This window comes from Protopterus annectens, chromosome 11.part0, assembly GCF_019279795.1.
Source record: "Protopterus annectens isolate FY-2018-M chromosome 11.part0, PAN1.0, whole genome shotgun sequence".
Classification (NCBI taxonomy): Eukaryota; Metazoa; Chordata; order Ceratodontiformes; family Protopteridae; genus Protopterus; species Protopterus annectens.
Window position 1 is genome coordinate 847,734,391 of NC_056745.1, and position 22,448 is coordinate 847,756,838.

Below are 22,448 nucleotides of genomic sequence, written 5' to 3' on the forward strand. Positions count from 1 at the left end.
GCATGAAGGGAAATTATATAAATAACAACTAGAGTATTCTTATAAATAGTGTAAATCATTAACCTTTTAAGACAGCTGCATATCTATATTAGCTAAAGAGGCTTCCTGTAAGTGTTTTTGATAATGAGTATCCATTCTTCTGAAATTATATATACAAGTGAGAAAAGTTGACTTTACAATGCAGGGGTAGAGTTGCCAAGAATAGCAGTTCTAAGTAGTGTACCGCTGTCTAGAAGAAAGCATTTCAGAATCACCTGAAGAAGCCTTCATATATTCCATTATGAATCCAAAAAGAAGGAAGCTGATTGAAATGCCTTTGAACTGTCTCAAAACTGGTATGAGCAACTGTTTTTCTTTTTTTTCTTCTTATTTGGTTTTGTTTATATATATATATTATATATATATATATATATATATATATATATATATACATATATATATATACATAGATAGATATAGATATATGGGTTTGCACTAATATATTTATTTCTGTTTAATAAACTTTCATTACTTTATGAAGTAGTAGTTATTTTATATCACATTGAGGGAGAATGTGGGCATACTTGGTACAAATTTTCCATGTCAAGAAGGATCCTTTGTTACAATATTTGCTGCCTTAAAGACTATTAGCTGGGAAATGTTCCCCAGTTGGAGAGAGCTACATTCTTGTGGTGTGAGCTTGAAAAGTTGTTGAGCATGTCTCTGTTTGTTATTGTGCCAAGATGAAGACTATGGAGCAACTGCTTCAAAATGTTGCTGCTGCAGATGAGGGGAAGGCAATGATTATCAAGTCTCAGGTGATGGCAAAAAAGTTCCAATTATTAAGTGTCTAACCAGGAGGAAAACTTTGAGGCATTCCTCTTGGCCTTCAAATGGTGTGATAACATTGGAAGAGCTGAGCTAGAATCCTGTCAGCCCAGTTACCTGTCAAGCATTTAAATATCAGGACTAAAATAAAGTTAAAAAAAACATTGCTGGTTTGAGATATTGGTATTCCTGAGCTACAAGTTCAAATGTTTCATAGCTAGATATTTTCTCATATCAGAAATGTATGAACTCAATTATGTGACTTAAGCATGCACTTAAATTATGGTTTCCTTCTGACAGCCAGCATACTAAAAGTGAAATAACAGAAATGGTATCTATTGATAAATTTGGGATGGCTTTGATAAGTTTAAAAAGGAATAGCCTGTCACTTTATTTCAACATAGCCATTAGGATGCTGAAAACGTAGTTTGAATGATTGCTATACAATGAAAGTACATTTAAATCAAAACAAGCTTAAAACCTAATGTAAAGCATATGTCAAGTTTTGTTAACAATCAGAAAGTGTGACAAAAGTGTTTATATAAATAGGATTTGTACTAATAATCGTTACACTAATACATACAGCAGATCAAACAAAGAAAGTAAAAATGAGGGATTAAATCAACAAATTCTTAATACCCAAACGGATTAGTGATCAAGTAAGTGCAGCAGGCCTTGGCCTAATGTCTAGTGCAATCAAGAAGTATATGGTTCAACTAAGACTCAAATTCAGACTGCCCCAATCATCATTGCAACTGCTCTGCTTTAAATTTCAGACATTAAAAACTGGCTAGTGTTAGAAGTCTTTTCTCTCTGACATGGATGCATACCTCACACATAACTAGTCAAATGGGAATGTCGAGCCAAAATGTCTATATTTGTGCTATGGTAGTGGCATGAAGTTGATGAGTGCTGTAATCCTAAAGTTTGACAAGGGCTTGCACTTCCTAAAGGTTTTAAGAAAAATAGCAAGGTGAGTAAGTTCTAGATTAGAGAGTTTGATGATGTGTTGTTCGTGTTCTCTATCTCTGATTACTTGTTTATTGTTTTGGAGGTAGTAAGTGCTCCAACATTTAATTCCGTATGTGTTTCATAGCAAGCATTTGTCATGGGTGATAAAACATGCAATAGCTGAAATTCCCATAAAATTACCTTACCAAATGGATACAAGGCCTAAACAGTATGTTCTGCATGGAATGACTCAAAGCCCTGTCACTATACTTGGTATCTTACCGATTGTTATGAGGTGGCCTCCATCTGGCATACAAGGCATGCACCCTGCAACCCAAAAGTAATCGATCTAGTGCACATTAGCAAGTCAAATGACATCAGAAACCTACTAAACCTTAGCAAGTCAAATGGTATTAGAAATACTCAGTCTAGGGATCTGAACCTCTTCTGCAACATCACCAGAATGGTTTAGAGCAATAAGTATATTTTACAGAGGATACCCCTACTCTGGAACAGACTCCCCATCCGTGTAAAAAAAAACTCATCCCAGTCCATTTTCATGAGCAACTTTAACTACCCATTATATTACTAATGCACAAAGGTTCCCTGAAATTATTTGTGGCATGATCCTAATTATTCTTTCTAGGGATAATATATAATTATCGACTGTGGGATGGGTAAGGCCAATCTAACACCAAATGGGATAGATTAATTCAAGTACCAGAGGGGATACTGGCTAGGCTTAAAGTAGTCCCCAAGGGCAGCAGGCCTAGTACTTACGTATGAAACTGAACCATTAAGACATATCTTTAGATTGTCTCACTTGCCTTAAGAATAACTAAATAGTTAAAGAGTATTAGTATCTGTATATCTATATATCAGTGTATGTAGACACTTAGTCTGTTCTCATTTTTCTGTCAGTGAATCATATATCAGTTATCATCTCCAGTGGTAGTTGATGTCGGTGCAGCTGGAAGGGTGGTCACTGGTTAGGACCTATTGGTTATGAGTCCTAGTTGAACAATGTACTTCATTACTACTGTGCTTCTAGACATTTTCCAGGGCAAATGCTTCATAAATCATTGAATTGATATATCGGTTTGTTTGTGCTCTGTGTCATGGAGTTTGCTAATGTTTCTCCTTTTCCCTGTATGTCTGATTAGTTGTGTATTCTCTCAGAGGCAGAAAAGTGTTTTTAATTCTGCTTGTGTTTCACAAAGAACCTACTTCACTGGTTGAGAAAAAGGTCTAGTGACTAGTCTGTTTACCTGGTAAAAAATAAAATAATTTGAATGTGTAAATACAAGTGTGCAGTTGAAATTCTTATATCTTATATCTTATATCTTTGTGTTTGTATGTGTGTGCACAACTTCTAAAACTTCCTAAGCGGAATTAATTATTAGTTGTACTATTATGTCAGGTTTTGAGTATGTAAAAACAAAAGGACACTGTCTAGCTGTGTATAGATAGAAAGATAGAGCTATAGACATAATAATTAATCTCAGGAGTGTATTTGATACCACATTAATATTTAGTATGGTTCTTCCTGAAAACAAAATCTTACTATGGAATGACTTCACTGTACATTCCCTAGTAAATCTACTTTATGTACATAACTGAATGCACTGTAAGAATGTTCATTGGAAAAAAAAAAACTGTCAGAGCATAACCCAGTTTAATGATGTTTCACAAAATGTTTTTGTGACAGTTTTACTGACATTGATGCTTTTGTATTAGTTTTATTTTATTTTTATTTTCCATTTATTATCTGGGGTAGAGTACTGATCCCACTAGACCATTTAATGGCTCATCCATGGGAGTACAGCGCACAAAGTCGAGTATTAATGTACTTCTGCATAAGAACTGTTACAAACAAAATTTAAGAAGTTTTGTTAAAATTTATACAAAGTATAAAATATAGACAATTTTACTAAGGGAGATCATGGATGATAAGACACTGAGTGGATTATAAAGGTTATCTGTAGGAGAGAGGGAATGGGGTTTTAAGGAGAGGCAAAGGGGGGTAAGAGAGGTATGTGGGAGGAATGAGGAATCTGTCTAGGAGCTTACCAGGGCACAGACTGCCTCATTCTGTATGGACAGCCAGAGAAGTGTGGTAGGGGTATGCATCCCCATATGACAGCCCTTACAGGTAGCTTCTTTGAATAGAAATTTTTTTCATTGGTTTCAGAATTCTTGGTAGGTGGAAGGAAGGGTGACCTAAATACAAGGGCCAAGGGTAGAGAAGCTGTGATATGTGGAATGACGTCAGTTTCTAGGGGTAGTTATTCTATAGATATTGTTATATGTGGGTTAAGGTTGTAATAGCGGATTCTTTTGGTTAGATGGCTGGTGAACATGGGGAAGTAAGAGTAGAAGATATAGTAGCTGAATGTGAGAGAGCATATCAAGAGAGAGTACTATAGTTAATTGGAAGCCATTTAGCTTTCCTAAAGACATCAAAGTGCTTTTCATTGGAAGCGGTTTAGCTTTTCTTAAGGACACTACTGTGTTGTTAGTTCTTGGGCACCAGAGTGATACATTTATTGATTCTGTTAGCTGTAGTTTGAAGGAAATGTTTGTTTTTCTAGGAGACGTTTATCAGTAACTGGGAACATGAATGTAGGTTGCCCCATAAGTATGCCTTTACCAATTGCTGATCTACATTCACAATCAAGAAAGTATGCCTTTTCTCGACCAGAACAGAAGTGAATCAAGTTTAGGTTTTGTTAAGTGAATGAGGTTTTGGTCAAGCCAAGTACCTGGGTATTCAAAGTGAGAGGTAGTTTCTAAGTGATTGAATTTATTATATTGTATCGTTTGGTTGACTGGTATGTTGGTAAATTTTTATCTAGTGCCAAAGATTGTGGTATATTTTTTTGCCTTCCAAGTGAGTTTGTTATTAGTAAGCCATGTGGACAGATGTTAGAAGTATTCCCCTAAATACTTTTCAGCTGATCACTTGTTAGTAGTCTATGCCACATCTAGACATTGTGCTTTTATTTTTACATACTCAAAATGTGACATAATAATACAGCTAAAAATGAATTCCTCTTATGAACTTTCTGCATTTCTGCATGGGACGTTGTAGCTTCCTTGAACATTTACTACTTCTGTCCTTTTCAGCCAGTCAGTGTAAAATCCAAGGTCTGCAATATTTCTTGTAATACACATGACAGAATCAAAGCCATTTCATCATTCCATTTTTTTCTCTTTTTGTGCATCTTTAACTCATAAACCCCATCAGTTTTCACTTTTCATCAATACTTTTCACATGCCTCATTCATTCATTCATACATTCATTCATTCATTCTCTAATTACCCACTTAATCCAATGGGTTAATCCACATGCTTATTAAATAATATACAAATTCAAAAACAACATGAAATATTGAAATCAAACAAAGAAAAAAACACTTTTAAAACATAAATTGTCACTCATAAAGAGCAAACCATGAAGACTCAAATTTATGTTGTCATAAGATTTCCAGAAATGCTATCAAATGGCATTTAATGTATTAAAACCATTTGGAAGTTTAAAGGTAATAACAAAACAAAGCACATGACTTTGCAAGAAAGACTACATATTTTTCTTTCACTTTTTCTAAATATATCAAGTCCAATTTTCAAAGAAATGCCTTCATGTAAACCTTTGCTCTTTCAAAGTTCTGCACTGAGTTACAGGTATAGTACTTAGAGATTCTTACCTTTGTAGATTTTTGTCAGTTCATTAGTTTGGAAATGTGAATAAGCTTTAACAGCAGTGAAGCTTAATCAGCACTAAAGTTATTAATTCTACCATATTTCGGTCCCTATTGAAATGTCGGCACTCAAAACACTGAGTGCCAAAAAAAAGGCAAAAAAAAAAAAAAAGACCAAAAATCCGGAGAAGAGCAAATCCTGGAAATCGCTCTTCTCCGTAAAACTTCTTTTTGCAGTGGGACAAGTCTCTACACCCTGAAACTTATTCCGTGATTGGCATACCTAGGAGAACTCAGCCGTTCAGTATCTGTATTTCAGAACTCGGTCTAGTGAGTCTCAATAATTCAAATGGTTACTACCATATTTTCCATTATGTACACTCCTTAATCAGACTGGTTTTGAATTAGTATTTAGTAAGTCATCAAGATGGCTACTGGATTCAGAATGATAGCAGCCTTCGTCTCGTGTTGCGAAATAACTATAAATTCTATGATTATGCTTTGAAACTAGGCAAAAAAATATTTTATATGCTTATGTTATAGGCTAACGTATTTTTATTGTTGAAAATAAAAATCTGCAAACACTAATATTAAATAATCCAGAAACCATGGAACAGCCCAAGGTTAAGATAAATGCTTTCATTCCTATTTATTTCAGCATGAAGCTTCATCAGATAAAAGACTCAGTAGTAACACTGTGTTTAAATAGACAAAGCAGCCAATCAGAAAAGCAGTTAGAAAAATCAACTAACCAGTTCTTAAAGCAACAGTACACTAAAAAATTAAAAATTACACAAAATAATTATAACAACTAAAATAATTGTATCATTCATCTGAAAATATATCTAAAAAGTATAAAGAAGAAAATCATTAATTGTAATATACATGTAATACAAACAATCACACAAACATTGTAAATTTTAATTTAAAGTTGGTTGGCCCTGAGGCATAATAAGCTAGTTACTAAAATGCTGTTGGTCCAAGGTCCTCTCCTGTTTGGCATCTACTTCTCTGAAGTGCAGGTCAACACAGAAGGTCTTTGGCTAACAAAGTTTGTAGATAACTGCAAACTGGAAGCCATAATAGAATCACCTAATGATGTAGACATTCTACAAAAAGGCCTCACAGAGACAGATGCTTGGTGTCAAAGTCATGGCCTGAAGCTCAATGCCAAGAAGTGCATTGTCATCCCCTTTGGGAAAAACTCGGTACCCATGAACTACCACATAGGCGGTAGCTCACTAAACACCAAAAGTGTGATAAGAGACCTCGGGACACAGGTGGACAGTAGTCTCTCCTTTGATAACCATATCACCACAGTAGTCAGGAAATCCTTCTACGTGGCACACCTCATCACAAAATTATCATTATAGAGTACAATGCCCCGTTTGGCATGTATCTCACAAGACACCTGCAACAATTGGAAAGGCCACAGAAATACCTCACTGAGAGGATTACTGGCCTCAAACAGATGCCATACACAGACAGTCTCAAAAATCTCCAGTTCTACTGCATCGCATATCGCCTACTCAGAGGCGATCTCTGCCTAACATACAAAGCTATGTCAAACCCAGAGCTGTTGGACATACTACATTTAAAGAAATCCCAGTCTCTCTGAACTACACGCTCCAGGGACCTAAACCTTGTCACCACAATAAACAGAACATGCTGGAGGGACAGATTCCTGTCACAGAGACTTCCCATACTCTGGAACAGACTACCCATTCATGTCAGGCAGAGCTCCTCATTAGTACCGCTTTAAGAAAAATCTTGATGACTAGATGGGAAATAGAAAATTCACCCAAGGGATCACTTCTGCAGTGCTCCTCGACAGAGGCACAGGAAAATAATTTTCTTGGGTGGCAAAAGCCAGGGAACCTTTTTGGCTAGGCTTATATAGGCCACAGGGCCGATAGCCTAGTACCTACCTATGAACCTATAATACCTGGTGGACGTATAGAAGTTAACAAAACCTGCTAGTGTACTTTCTTGGATTCAAGAAAGTAAGACCTACTACCACCCATAGGGGCTCCAATCCACTTTTTCTAAGATAAATAAAAATAAACTTTTTAAAATTCTCGTACTCTTTTGAATACCTAACTAAAGCATTACTGTAGTCATTTTTCTTTAGGGCATAATTGTACTGGTAAATCCCAACTTTTAAACTCTTCTCAGTTTTCCCCTATAAAAATGTCAGGCAAGACAAATGTGGGAACATAGACTTTTTATTGTTGTAGAATTCATTTGTTAGGGTACTGTTCTAGATGGCTGCTTATACTTGTCTTTTTATATAAATTTGTAAGTGTAAAATATATACTTATGCCTGATTATCTGCTCAGCTCTGCATTATTTGGTTTAATTTTATTAGGTTTTGCCTAAGTATGACAAATGTGGAACACTGCTGTAGAAATTCCTTGACATAAAAAAAAAACATGGAAAATCCTTCCATACCATTTGCTCTAAAGAGTCATAACCACATTTCTATGGCAAATTTATGGCAAGAACCATCATGTTATATCATATATAAACACCTGCAGCAAAGTACATAGTAAACTACTACATTTTCACCTCTCTTATATGCCTTAGAAGTCACTGGAAATATAGTCCCCTCCCACTTGAAATCCTGATACAGACAAACAAACTTAGTTTTAAAAATCAGCTATCTCTTCAAGTTATGGAAACGTACATGCTCTGATCCTGGCTAACTCATCCAAGACCATTATATTTCTGTATCTGCTCTTTTCCTATACCTGTAATTACATTTGTTAAAGTGTCCTTTTATAACTTCAGACTCAGTTAATTACTTTTAGTTGTGTATGAAGTAATTTTTTCTATATAATGTTAGTATGTACAGAATTGTATACATATTTTGAACGTATTCTTCTCATTGCTGTTAGTACATTGTGTATGTAGTGATTCTTTATCATAATCTTGATATATATAACAATGTCTAGCATACTCTGAACATTTACTTTGTTCAACTAATACTCATATGGGGTTTTCTGACAATTTTCAATATTACTTTTCTAAATGTTTCATTTCTAAACTACTACATGTGTTTTTACACTGATATATTGTGTGGAGCTTTTCTCCCCGGGCCTCTGCTGAAAACTTGCAGCACTGCCCAGTCGGACTTCCCTGGTAATCAAATATAAAATAAATAAATAAAATAAAAATTTGTAAAAATCATTCAGACCATGTACTTTCTAGCCCTCGTATTTCAATTATATCCACTCAAAAGAGACTACATGTCTTGGATATATTCAGTCAGAACTGTGATGTCAACTTACTAGCCTTCACATACCAAATATATCCAGGTAAGGCAGGAACAGAAACCCAAGTGTTAGTCTAGATTCTGTGATCTGAATAAATTTCACCTATCAATTTTTCGTCAAATGTCAGAAAATTACAAGATGGTGATATGCAGGGTTATGCTAGCATTCAAAAAAAGCAGGGTGCAAATTATTTGCAGTGCCTGCCTTACTCATACTAAAGTTGTTTCAGGTGGTTTGTAAATGTGTATGTCATTCATGTAATTAAGCCAGAGTAGAAACTTGGATCACATATAATGTGGGCACAGTGGAATCAACTACAACAGGTTCACCATTATTCACTAAGGAGATATTTACATTATCACACTCATAGTCATTGTGCCATTTGTTTTACGATAACACACTGACAAAGTTTTAGGTTCTTAGCTGTCTAGTCTCCTCAGTAAAATCCTCAGAGTTTAGTAACAAAAATAAAGGTGAGGCATTCTGAAAGTCCATTTAAAAGAATCTGCTCTGCCATGTTACTTATTACAAGTAATTCAAGCATGCTTTAACAGGAAGTTAACAAATGCATTCACCTTATCATCTTAGATCTCTATCTTGTTGTGCATTTAAGCACATATACTTTAGCGCTAGAGGGCCTTTTAGTCATTATAAGTATCTTGTTCAATGTCCATTTTGCAAAGTCCTTTAAAACCATCTAGAAATTCTTCGACTGGTTCCATTTTAAAAAATTGTCGCTGTGATATTCATGCCTCTCAACCTCTTTGAGGAAGAAATCTTGACAAAGCTCCAAATAATGGGGGGAGGGTTAAAAATAGAGACACTTTTTAAATATTGCTTTTACAAAGGTAGAAAGTTGACAGAATCACAGGTTTTGCATTAGCATGCATTTTTTCAAGGATATGTAGTCTGAAACTCAAATGTCTCCCATTATTCTCTGACTTCAGTCCTCAGTGATTTGCCAGAAAAACACAATTTCATGAGAAACAGACCACAAATGTGAGGCAGTCTGGACATTCTGCAAAAATCTGGACAGCTAAGATGTATGGCAGTATTGCTGCTTAATATTATTGTACATAGCTAACACTTGGCTGAATTTCTAAGAAAAGTCCATGTTACAGATGTGTCTCTCAGCAACAAAATATTCTTTCCCATAATCATGACGATACCCAAAATTTTCTCTGCAGCACCTAGATTAGAGTAAGTTCAAAGAAAGAATGCATTTGGTACATTTGATGCACAAGACATTAGTTAATGCATGAGGTGAATGCAAGGATCTTTAATTGTACAAACATGCATTATATGCATTTGATGTGCAAATCCTAGATTATTACTTTACTGTGCTTTCTGCACTTTTGCATTAAAGTTAGAGCAAAAGCCAGCTATGTAACTTATGCCAACTATATAACTTATGTCATATAGGATTGTTGTTAGAGGTTTTACTCCATGAATATTGAACAGTCAAAGAAACAAAACTGTGTTACGTTGTCTATATTTATTGTTCATTCCCATTAAGAAAATTTGACAGAGCAACAAAAAAAGTCATCTGTGAAATGGCAGATGCTTCTTTTTACAAGAACAGTAAAGCCAACGTCTCTATATGAAGTGTTTGTTGACAAAATGTTAAAAGCAGACCTTGTTGCCTTTTACTAACATAGTACAGACTGCAAGGACTATGAACCGCTTGCTTCCCATGCTGATCTTTTTCTTGCTTTATTTATTTATTTAAATCTGATCAAACATGACTATTACAGGCACAGCCCAGATAACATTTGAATAGGCACTCAACACTTGGATATATTAATGGGCATTATTAAGTCTGTAAGCTTGTTTATGAGAGGAGATTGTACATTGAGATGAGAACATTAAAATATCTAAATCATTTTGAGAAGATTTTGAGAAGAATCATCACATCCTGTAGTCAGCATAACTAGCAGATTTCTCAACCAAAAATTTTGCTTTTTCTACTGAATGCACTAAATCTGCAGAATGGCATTTAGATTAAAAAGGGTGGAGTGACAATTTTTTTTAATCATTATCATTATTTTGAGGTAAGTTATTTTAATCACATATTTTTTGTTTGCTTTATATTTTAATGATTTTTTCCCTCTATCTCTTCTTCTTTCTCTGCTATGTCTCCCTCTCTCTCTCTCTCTCTCTTTCTATCCGTCACTCTCTCGCTGTCTCTTGGACTGAATATGTACTTTCTCTATGAAACAATTTCAGTCTGCAGACTGTTTAACTTTGACCTTAAAGAAAAGGGTCTCCCATCAAAAGTGATTTGCTTGTGTTTCATATTTATGAGTGTGTGTGTGTTTACTGATACCTTAAAAAATAACTTTTCCATCTAAATGTTTTTGCATTTTGTGTATGTGCATGTGTATGTGTGTCAGTGTGTCCATTTACTGAAACCTTAAAGAATAACTTTTCCCATCTAAATTTGTTTTACCTTTGCGCGTGCCTTTGTGATTGTGTGTAAGTATGTGTGTGTGTGTGTGTGTGTGTGTGTGTGTGTGTGTGTGTGTGTGTGTGTGTCTCTGTCTGTGAAAGTTATGAGGTAGCAATCACTAATTGGAATTTCTTTTTTATGCCAGTTCAAGTAATTCATTTGAATGAGGAGATAATGACAGAATGAAGAATTCCCCTTTCATTTTATGACATTCCCCTCTAAACATTGTATCACTGTATTGTGGATTTTTGTCAGAGGTCCTGCACATAGTTTTCTGCTTCTTTCTGGCTCAAATCTATTCACTAGAACAAGAGGGCACTTGGGAATACACTCTGCCTATAATGTCTATTACTGGCCTTTTTTCCAGTCCTTTCTCCTGGCCATCATCCCAAACGAATATATATTTAATAGTATGGCTGCATGGATTACCGTTGCCTTCTGGACCAATTCCATATCCTGAGACAATCTCTTATTCTTATCCTTTCCTATATACATTCCGTTAAATTTTCCACCACACTCAAAATCCAACCCCACCAGTATTCCTTCTTACAGCTTCCTCTTTGTCATCATGTCCTTTCCATACCTTCCCATGTCTGGCTTCTATTTCTCACACAACCATAAAAATTTTGTTTTGCAGTCCATGTATCTACTTTTTGTTAATTTCTGACTTATTCCTTTAACTTTGCACCTTCATGCACCATGGACTTCATTTAACTGGAAATGGGGAAACAAATGGAATAGCAAAGAGCTTTAAACAACAGAGAGTCACATCCTGAGACAGTTGCACAAAATGAAAAGCTTACATGGAACACCATCTCAATTTTTATTTAATGTTAAGATGTAGTGGAGGGAGGTAAGGATTAAACAGGAATATTAATGTATATTGATTCTTATGCCATGCAATGCAAGAAGTCTAGAAAATGAAGTGAATAAAGTGCAAGTTGTAGTACATGAGGTAAGCAGTGACAGTATGGAAAATCTGAAACATGATTCACAGATGACAGGGGTTGAGATGTGGTTAGACCAGCACATAAATCTGGAAGTAAAAACTTTGCTACAAGATAGAAGTAACAGCAGCACACATGAAGGCAAACAGATCATGAGGGATGGCATACCTCTCAACCTCTTCGAGCAAGAAATCTGCACCAAGCCATAAATAAAAGGGAGACAAAGGCACAAAAATAGAGACAATTTTTAAATATTGTTCTTACAAACTTACAAAGTTGATAGAATAACAGGTTTTGCATTAGCATGAATTTTCTGAAGGGTATGAAGTCTGAAACTCAAATGTCTGCCATTATTTTCTAACTTTAATCTTTAATGATTTGTCACTAATTTGCCAGAAAAAATACACTTTTATGAAAAATTGATGAAATCGGGACATTCTACGAAAATATGTGCAGTTGAAAGGTATGAGGGATGGGGATACTGTTTGCTTGTCAAAATATAATGACCAATGGAAGCTGGCAGAAAATGAATACAAATACATATCCCCTGTGTGTGCATTTGCTGACGAATGTATTACAAGGAAAAAAGAGCATTAAAACAAATACTTTTTTTGATGATTAATGGTCGTATGAGTTGCAAAATAAGTTGTAAAGGGAATGAAAGCGTAACATTTTCATATGTTAAAACCTGTGACTATTGTAATAGGAGTCTCTAAAAAATTAGAGAACATTTTGCTTGAATGTCTAAAACAGAAAACAGAATATTATGAATGGATTTTTCTTCAAAATTAGTTTTTATTGTGTACACCCTCCTACATACATACACACACACACACACACACACACACACACACACATACATACACACACATATTACTATTGTGGAGGTCAGAACTCACCTTTACAACTTGCTCTAGTCACCTGTATGATCGCCATTAAAAAGAAAAAAAGGCAAATACTTTTTCACAAAAAAAAATTATTTATTTCCTCCTTTTCTCCTAGGAACTTAAGTAGAAAACTATATTTTTAAGTAAGACCTTTGATTTTTTTCTTATTTCATTGTTTTTGATCAAATCTTGACTTTCATTCAGTATGACAAGTCCCATTAATCAGTCATGTTACCAGATATTCTGTTCCTCCAAAATGTTACTCATGCATTTGATGGTCCACAGATTCAAGAACAAAGTTTGCCTATTTTATCCATTTTTAAGATGATATCTCTCATCTTTTGCCCTTTAAACTCCTTAAAAGTGCAGGAGTTTGATGCTTAATAAAGGTTTTATTTCTATAGTTAGAGGAAATATGGTGAAAGAACCTCCAAGCATTGGGCTACAGGTAGTTTTATCATCACACTTTAGCAATGATCTAGTAATTGAAAGGATAATGTAATTGTTCTTCACATTATTTCAAAGAGCAGTGGAATGGATAGATGTGTTGAACTGGCCTAGTTTTCAGATGTGTGTGTTACACAGGTTATATGGAAGACTAAGGAATTCCACATGGGGTGGGGAGGATGTGCTCTGATTACCAACTCACAGATTATAGCTCAGCCTTTGGCTCATGTTTCTGAACTGCTGTAAACCATTTCAATAGGCTGAATTATGTTTATCTAGCAAATGTGGCAACGTGGTATAAATTAAAGATAGTAAAAAATTGTTCAGTTAATAAAATGCAATTTTGAATGGAATGTTAGTACAGTACAGATGCAAACATTTTATTTATCTTTGTACAGAGTAAAGAAATATAATCTTAACCAAAATAAATAAATAAATAAACAGGTAAGTTAAAGTTATAGCTATTTCCTAACTGAATATTCCTGACAGACAGCAATGAATACTTCAAAATGCACTGTGAAATAACTGAGCAGCAATTTAAGTAATGCAGTCTCTCAAGTGACTGACTCCACATGAAGGCTGGAACTGTAGAATTCCGAGCTTTTTTCAGTGTAATAGCCTATGCTCTTTTGATTCCATTTATAAAGCTGACACTGACAAGCCTGTGATGTTTCAATTCACAAACACCCACTATAAAACAAGCCTATTCTGTTTCAGGTGGAGATCGACTTCAATCATGGGTATAAGAAGTCTGTAGAAATGCATAAAAAATCGAATCCTCTCATACTGTGCATCCCGATTAATGAGCAAAGGGTCAACCATGCATGAATGTCTCATGTGTTATTCATTTAAGTATATGACTAGTGCAGGCAGACCGAGGGAATTATTTATAAGATGGTGAAGATGTTATGTATTGCAGGTTGATTCCAGCTCTCCTGCAGGGTTCCATGGATACTAATCCTGTGCTCCACAATGTTTTATGAACCCTGACTGAGAATAATTGTAAGGCAGTGTGGATATCACCTGCGAGAACAGGCAAGCATGACTATGTGTACTTATATGCCAATAAACCACTACAGATTTTAAGCAAAACCATAGTACATCTACACACTTATCAAGGCTTGCGGTCATGGATCAGTGTTTTATTCCTTTCTCAGAATGTGTAGGAATAATGGAGTTATGAACAAGAAGGAGGAGATTTGCCTTATTCCCTACAATGAATACATCAAGAGGAAAGCGGTAATGATTTATTTTAGAAGGGGTCTGATACTAAAACATGTTTACAGTGTAAAATAATACATTTTTATTTGCAGATGTTTAGGTTTGTGTGTGTGTGTGTGTGTGTGTGTGTGCGCGCGCGCGCGCGTGTGTGTGTGTGTGTGTGTGTGTGTGTGTGTGTGTGTGTGTGTGTGTGTGTGTGTGTGTGTGTGTGTGTGCATGTAGGTTTGTAAAGAAAAGCTACTTTTTTTCATTCTTGCTTTATTTTGTACTGGATGCCTAACTTTATTCACTGAAACAAGCAGACCCTCTGAGCAAGTCAGGATGGAAAAACATACCATCAGTTATTGTTAACATATTTTACACTGTATGCAACATTTATGAGCTAGGCCTTGTAATAAAATGAACCAGAAAAGCATAATGGTAGAAGTATTCGATTGCAGGGCCCATTACCTGGGTTTATTCTGGTCTGCTTGCATATGCCTCCTGTGGTAACAGAAGTTATTTATTCATCATTCTTGTATTAGTGTGCAGTCTGTGAAAAATGGACCTCCAAGCTCTGTGGGCCATTTTGGTTAGCAAGGTTATAACAAAATGCGCAGTGAAATAATCCAGTGTATAATCCACCTGAAAACAGTTTTCGTACTAGTGGATGATGCATAATTCAAGCACTAACGACTTGACATAATTTCCCTGAGGATTCCTTACCCTGACCATGTTTGCCATTATAGCAGATGAACTGTGAGACCATGTTCATCCTTTGGGTTTTCTTCGTACCCCATAGTTATCAGACTGTCGACGGTGTACTTAAGAATGGGCTGTAAGGGGAATGCAGGAGAGGGCTCACTCCTGATTTTGGTAGGTAGGACTTAGTTGGTTAGAACTGATGAATTTGCTGTTAGCCGTTTACTCTGAATCCTTCGCAGTGGAACCCTTAAAAATGTATGTTATTAGTTCTGGCATACAGATAGGCTAGAACTCTGTGTTATCTTAAGAAAGAAATAGATGACTAAGTTATGAATGCTGAAATAATTTATAAATAAGAAACTTTACAAAAAATGGTACTAATTCCATTCCAGTAGCTTTCTTTTCAAGGCACAATCAAAACTAATACTGCCAGATGTTTTTTATAAAGTGATTGTTTAATGAGCTTAAGAGCTAAGAAGGATGCCCGTGCCCTGGATTAGTAATCAAGGAGCCTCAATCCTCACCACTAACACCAGTGAGGGGCCTCCACATTGGTAAGGACAACAAGTACATGCACAGTAAAGTACAATTCCCCTTAAGAGCACACAGAGATCACAGTCAGTCTGGGGCTGGTTTCTCCCTTTCTCTCCAGATCCCCAACAAGACTCCCTACTGGCACAGCTATAGAGTGGAGTCCTTAGCCAGGGTCCAAAGCCAAGTCCTTGTAGCACTCTCTCTGTCCAACCAGTGCTTCATGTCCCTGCCCAAGTAGCTGACATGCACACACTTTGACATATGAGTTACATACAAGCACACAGACACTCCTAAGGAAGGCTGGCACATTTAATGTATTATTTTTCTTTGGATACTTCATAAGCTTTGAAAGATGTTTTGATAAGCATCCAGTTTTGTACGACTTTTTGGTTAGCAGACTACAAAATGGCTTTGCTAGAGAAAAAGATAGCTGCTATAGTTATTAATGTATCTAAAACCAATTATAGTCTTTTTCTGAGAAGAAAACAGACCAGACAAAGAAGTAAATTAACAATTAAAAGATAAAGCAGCTTAAGTGATAAATCAATCACAGTAAAATGAATACTGACTATGCACCATTGGAGGATCCAGAAATTTTCTGAAGTTGGGAGGATGCAGTCCAGAAAGTAGACCACAGTAATGCAATATTTATTTATTTATTTATTTATGTGCATTAGCTTATTAGTTAAGTCTAACTCCGAATGATACTTCTTTCAGTGGAAACCTAAGGAGGAAAGCTACACAAACAGGTAAAGAATACAAACACAGTACTCACATCAAACTTATGTAGAAGAAGTTTTAGTATTGAGACGTGATTATTTACAAGAGTTGCTCTTGACACGCAGCTAGCAGATATAACCGCAGTGCATCTGCAAAATCACAAGTATGAAGACAAAAGTACAAGACATCAGTATAATCCTATCTCCGTTTAACAGCTGGAACACTAGTGTTGTGATACCTTGTTAAGACAGTTATTAGCCAAGAGTCATCTTTACTTGTATTAATATTTAGGTCTAAAGTCTGATTGAAGGATAGAGCAGGTCATTCCTGAGGATTTCAGTTAGTCGATACATGTAATATTAAGAGAGAGTGATTGTCATACAGAAAGCATACGCACATCACTTAATGTCATGTGCTACACAGGTAGCATATGCAGTGCTGAGCTCATTCCAGTTTCACAGATGAAGTCAGAGCATTTTAAAGTTTTGCCATGGCACATACTGTCACTAAGTATTCTGTAAAATAATGTAGATACATACAATAGAGGGAAAAGGACATTTGCACAATTTTATTGCTCCATGCACACTAGGTATAAAGTGTGCATTTTATGGTTGGTACAAGAGGAAGTGTTAAGTAGAAAGAAAGGGGTGGGGGACTAGGGAAGATTGCAAGTGGTCACTAGAAATGGGTAGACTAACAATAAGGAATGAGAAAAGGGGCAAGCTGGACCAGATAGTGGGTTATAATTAGGTGTTGGAAGTGATATTTCAAAAAATATGGTACATTTAGTACGGTCCCTAACCATGCACTTAAAAATCTGCACGTAGAGTTTAATAAGTATAACTGCTCTTGCTGTGAAGCAAAACAGAATATGCAAGCATTATAATTTCTGATATATAAAAAGGGTAACAAAATGATGTGCACCTCTGTACCCCACAGTTATCAAAGTTTTAAACCTCTCCTGTAACTCTCTTAACTGAGCTGCTCACTGCAATGAAACCTTTCTATATCTTTTTACAGAGAATAGAATGTAGCCATCCAGTGAGGTAGTGCAAGTATAGCATGAAATGGTCAAGAACTGTATACAGGTGTGCTGGTGTGCGTGTGTGTGCGTGCGTGTGCGTGCGTGTGTGTGTATGCGTGTGTGTGTGTGCGTATGTGTGCGCGTGTGTGTGTGCGTGTGAGTGCGTGTGTGTGCGTGTGTATGCATGTGTGTGCGCGTGTGTGTGTGTGTGTGTGTGTGTGTGTGTGTGTGTGTGTGTGTGTGTGTGTGTGTGTGTGTGTGTGTGTGGGTGGGTGTATGTGGGTGTGGGTGTGTGTGAGAGAGAGGAAAAGAAAGAGTGAGACAAACTGTTCTCAATTTTTTGTGTTTTTATCTGAAAGACAGAAAGAGAAAAATGGCCATTTGATGGGTTCCTGCAGAAAAATATGTTCATACATCCTCACTCTTCCATTTTTTTCTACCTTTTTTATGCTTGGCAATGTGATTGAAACATCAACACCAATATATTTATCCTGACTTGAGCTTATATATAGGATTGGAAAATAATTTATGAATGCCTGACATCCTTTTAACACTTTTCATGCACCGCATAAAAGAAAAAAAAATATCCAGTAAGCAGTTTTCCTTGTCAGTAGCCCACAGCATGGATCTGAAAGAGCAGGAAGATGTACATTAGCAAGTGGTTATGCATAAACTCCCAGTACAAAAAATAAAGAAAAAGACTGAAAACAGGCTTAAGTTGTTTGAGGAAGAGTAAGAAAGAAAGAAACTGGAGAGCTTGGGGCAAGCGTGTAATACCAGCTTGTTTGCTGTGCCTAGTACCAAGTCACTAACCCTTGGGCTGTGTTAATTGGCACTGTTCTGAGAGGAATGACTATACACACAAGCAGCAGATGGAACAGAAAGGACAAAAGCGCAGATCTGTCATTTCTGCAACCTATTTCCATTTATGTCAGCTGCAAATAACCAGTGGCAGTTTAACAGTATTTAAAAGGGATTGTACATTCTTCAGGTAGTGTTATTCCCATATTAGAATGAAAACAGTTATGATCAGTGCTGTAGGAAAAATGTACTAGCAGGTGGCAATACCAATGTAGTGTGCATGGGAAAAGTAGCAGAATGTAAAAAGTGGCAGTGCACTCCTGAGACAAACCCCCCCAAAAAATATAAACCATTACATTTACAGCTGCCAAGCTGCTTTAAAATTGTTTATGCAAGACAGCATAAAATGGCTCCTAACACTGTAAGTAATCATCATGTCCGAAATAAATCATTTATAAATTGGTCCACAAACCTAAGACAGGTATTATATATTGAGTAATGGACCCAGATCTGCAACAGTTCTGCAACAGCTGATTCTTTCTTGGTTGAATAGCAACTGTTCTTTTTAACATTTTACCTCGGTGAAACATTTAATGCAGTGTTGTCCTTAATACAACTTAGACAAAATCATTAGTTTGACTGTTTGTTTCATTTTGTGGCACCTTGCTGGAAGTGACTCACAGGCTTGGTGGCAGTAATCCAACAGAATGATAGATTTATGGAGCCTAGTCTGTCAAGCAAATCATCAGTCAATACCTAAGCATGCTCTTGATTAAAGGAAGTGCAAACATTTCTGTTTTTTTTTCTGTGAAATTAGTGATTACATAAATGTGTGACATCCAAAACTGAGTGAGTCACAATAACGGACAACCTCTTTTCCACTATCAGGAAACCCATGCTATAAAACCAGATCAAGCATCATCAAAATAGTGGTATAGTTAAGGAAAGGTGTTTTGTAATGTAGTATGAAGGGTTTTGATCAGGTCAAGGGCTCAGGAATAAGGTTAGTGGGTAACCAGAAGTCCCAAAATATGGAAACTGAAAGGCTAAAAGAACAGACTTGTGTATATCAAGTCTGAGATGCCATTTCTCAAAATATTTCCTTTTCTCCAAGGTATGGCAATCTTGGAGTTGGTACATAAGTTTGCGGGTGGTATGGGGGCTTGCTTCCCTGCAAAAAGAAGTTTAAAGGAGAAGATCAGTTTTAAAGATTCATTCGTCCACGATGGTTTTGGGCTTTCTTTTTCGGATTGTTGGCACTTGGCATTTTGAGTGCTGACATTTCAGTAGGCAGCTAATTAGTATTAGGGTTAGCACAAATTAGCTAGGGTAAGCACAAACATACACACACACACACACACACACACACACACACACACACACACACACACACACGTAGCTGGACTGCCATTCCACCCACCATATGTTCCCAATCACTGGATTCATGCTTCCTTTGAAATTAAGTCTGGATGTGCTTTAACCATGTAAATTAAAACTATGTTTTGCACTGGTCAGTAACCATGTCACATGTGTATTGTGTTTTTATATGTTTAATTATGTATTGCATGTATGACTATATGTATTTATCTTCTTTTGTTAACTGGGTAAGTGTAGATTTCAGTCATGACCAGGGCCAAGTAGCAGATACAGTGTAATAGATTCAGAGGTATAATTTGCTAAGATAAAGGAATTAATTATTTGCAGTTTGCTTTCATTGTTTGTTCATAATTAAAATATATATCAACCCACATGTGTTTTCTGGACTGAACTCTCATTCATTTTGACAAGTTAAAAACTTTTTATCATAGTGGGATATGTTTGACTCCACTTTACAAAGTCACCTTTCCAGACGATTGATCTTGAAAATATTCACTGTTTACATCCCAGGTGTTCCACCACAACATGAATAAACTATAGTTTTGAGGTAAAATACCAGCTTTCTAGGCACCTTATAATATGGTGAAGGCATGGTTTTAACATGTCAGTTATACCAAATTAAACTAGGAAAAACAAATGTAGCATTTTGTGTTGTCTTATGTACAAACGTAGGTACAACATAGTGATACAGTAGTTCAATAGGAAAATAAATTAATAAAACTTTTAAATGATCTGCCTGTAGAGATAAGCAAACATTGAAGTCCTCCAGAGAACTTCTGCACAACATACAGTGGGTAGGTTCTAATATATTTTTTTCAGAAATCTGCTTTAGTTATTTCATAGATAATTCACCAATAATTTTACAGCAGTCCAAAGTACAAAGTAGGTACATACAAATAAAGAATACAACCATATTGGGCATAAGACCATATAGATAATTTACCAGCAAGGTTACAATAAACAAGGAAATGGCACACAAGCAACAGTACTGTTGATAGCTTTGCAAAAAAAAAAATAGTAGTATGACTTGATATAAAGATTTTTGACCTTTAGTTAACCCACAACTATATACAATATTAATAACTGCTATGATGAGAAATCTCGTAAAGCAGGGAATTTTGCTGTTTCGTATGTTCTATACAGTTAATATGAAACTGCAGAATTTACCCTGCATTTTTTATTATTACGGATAGATTCAAATACTTTTCTTAGTCACCATTGCACTTTCATTTCTGACCAGGTTTCTTTCAGTGGTTTTAGTGATGTTGTGCCCAAATTCAGGGCCTAAGAAGACCATTTACAATTTGCCTAGTCGTTATTCCAGAGGCATAAATAAAAGTTGCAGTCAAATAATTTTTTGTATTTCTTTATCCCCAGGATTTACTAATCTTCCGTGTAAGACTAGATTAGTCTTACATGGAAGCGCCAGTCTAAGAGTATGACAGCAGTGCGCCATGCATATTAATGAGGGCACGCTGCCTCAACTCCAAAGCTTACATGGAGCATGGACAAGTGTAGGGGGTGTGTCAGACTGTCGAGCAGTCTAAAAATCCACGTCCCTGCAATGAAGAAATGCCGCAATTTCAAGTTACATGAGCAAGTCCGCTCACATGTGCATAATGTAACACTACACTCCCCCATATGTTAAACAACTGACAAAATTAAAAATAGAAAGATTTTTTATTTTTTTTTTATTTCATCTGATATAGCTGCCTGTATTTGCACATATTTGTGAGGGATTGCACATTGCATAGCTACAGGTAGCAGCTTAGACACCAGAAGAGGATAATGAAAAAAATATGCAATTTAAGCAAAATAGTGATAGCGTAGTAGTTAGAGCCTTCGCACAAAGAGGAGGCATTCCCGGTTCGAGTCCCACTACTGCACATTCCATTTTCTGTTGGAAATCTGTATACAAAAATATTTCCTGACATTTTTTACGTATAAGTTTTGTAAAAAACATTGAAAAGTTAAATGTAGTAGTGAACGAATTATATATATATATATATATATATATATATATATATATATATATATATATATATATGAAGGTGAAATGGTTATCCATTCTGAGGCATGAGTACCCTATTTTAAGCAATATAAAGTACTGCTAAGCACATTTTACCAATACTGAGCATATTTAAATCCAATTGCTCATAGCTGCGCACTGCGTTAAACAGTGCAATGTCTTTGCACATAGCTGTGCACTGCACTAACCAGCGCAACAACAACATATTTGCACATAGCTGCGCACTGTACTAACCAGTGCAACATCTGGCAACATCAAGCAATGTCGAGCAATGTCGAGCAAAGTTGGGCAAAGAAGAGCAAAGTCGGTTAAACATGGCCACACCTCCTTTACTGTTCCTTAACCAGTCAGGTCTGCCCAGTAGGAAAATAAAAAGCAGTGATAGGGCTCAAACTCAGGATACTGTGCACTATAGTCACAGTACTTACCACTAAGCCATGACAGCATTTCATAAACATGCACTTTCAACAGACACATATCTATCAAAGGAATTTTAAACATTGCCAACATCAGCTAAGCAGTCGTGCCTACAGCTGAGTTTTTCCAAAAGTGGCCAATCACAAATAAGTGCGGGAAATGAGGCATATTTAAGCT

General features: G+C 36.0%; 1 protein-coding gene across 4 annotated transcripts in view; it reads left to right on the forward strand.

The window, feature by feature from the left end:
- The window catches only part of CACNA2D1 (calcium voltage-gated channel auxiliary subunit alpha2delta 1), a 3,475,830-nt gene that overhangs the window by 1,541,893 nt on the left and 1,911,489 nt on the right, over positions 1-22,448 (forward strand). The gene's annotated exons all lie outside the window — the stretch shown is intronic.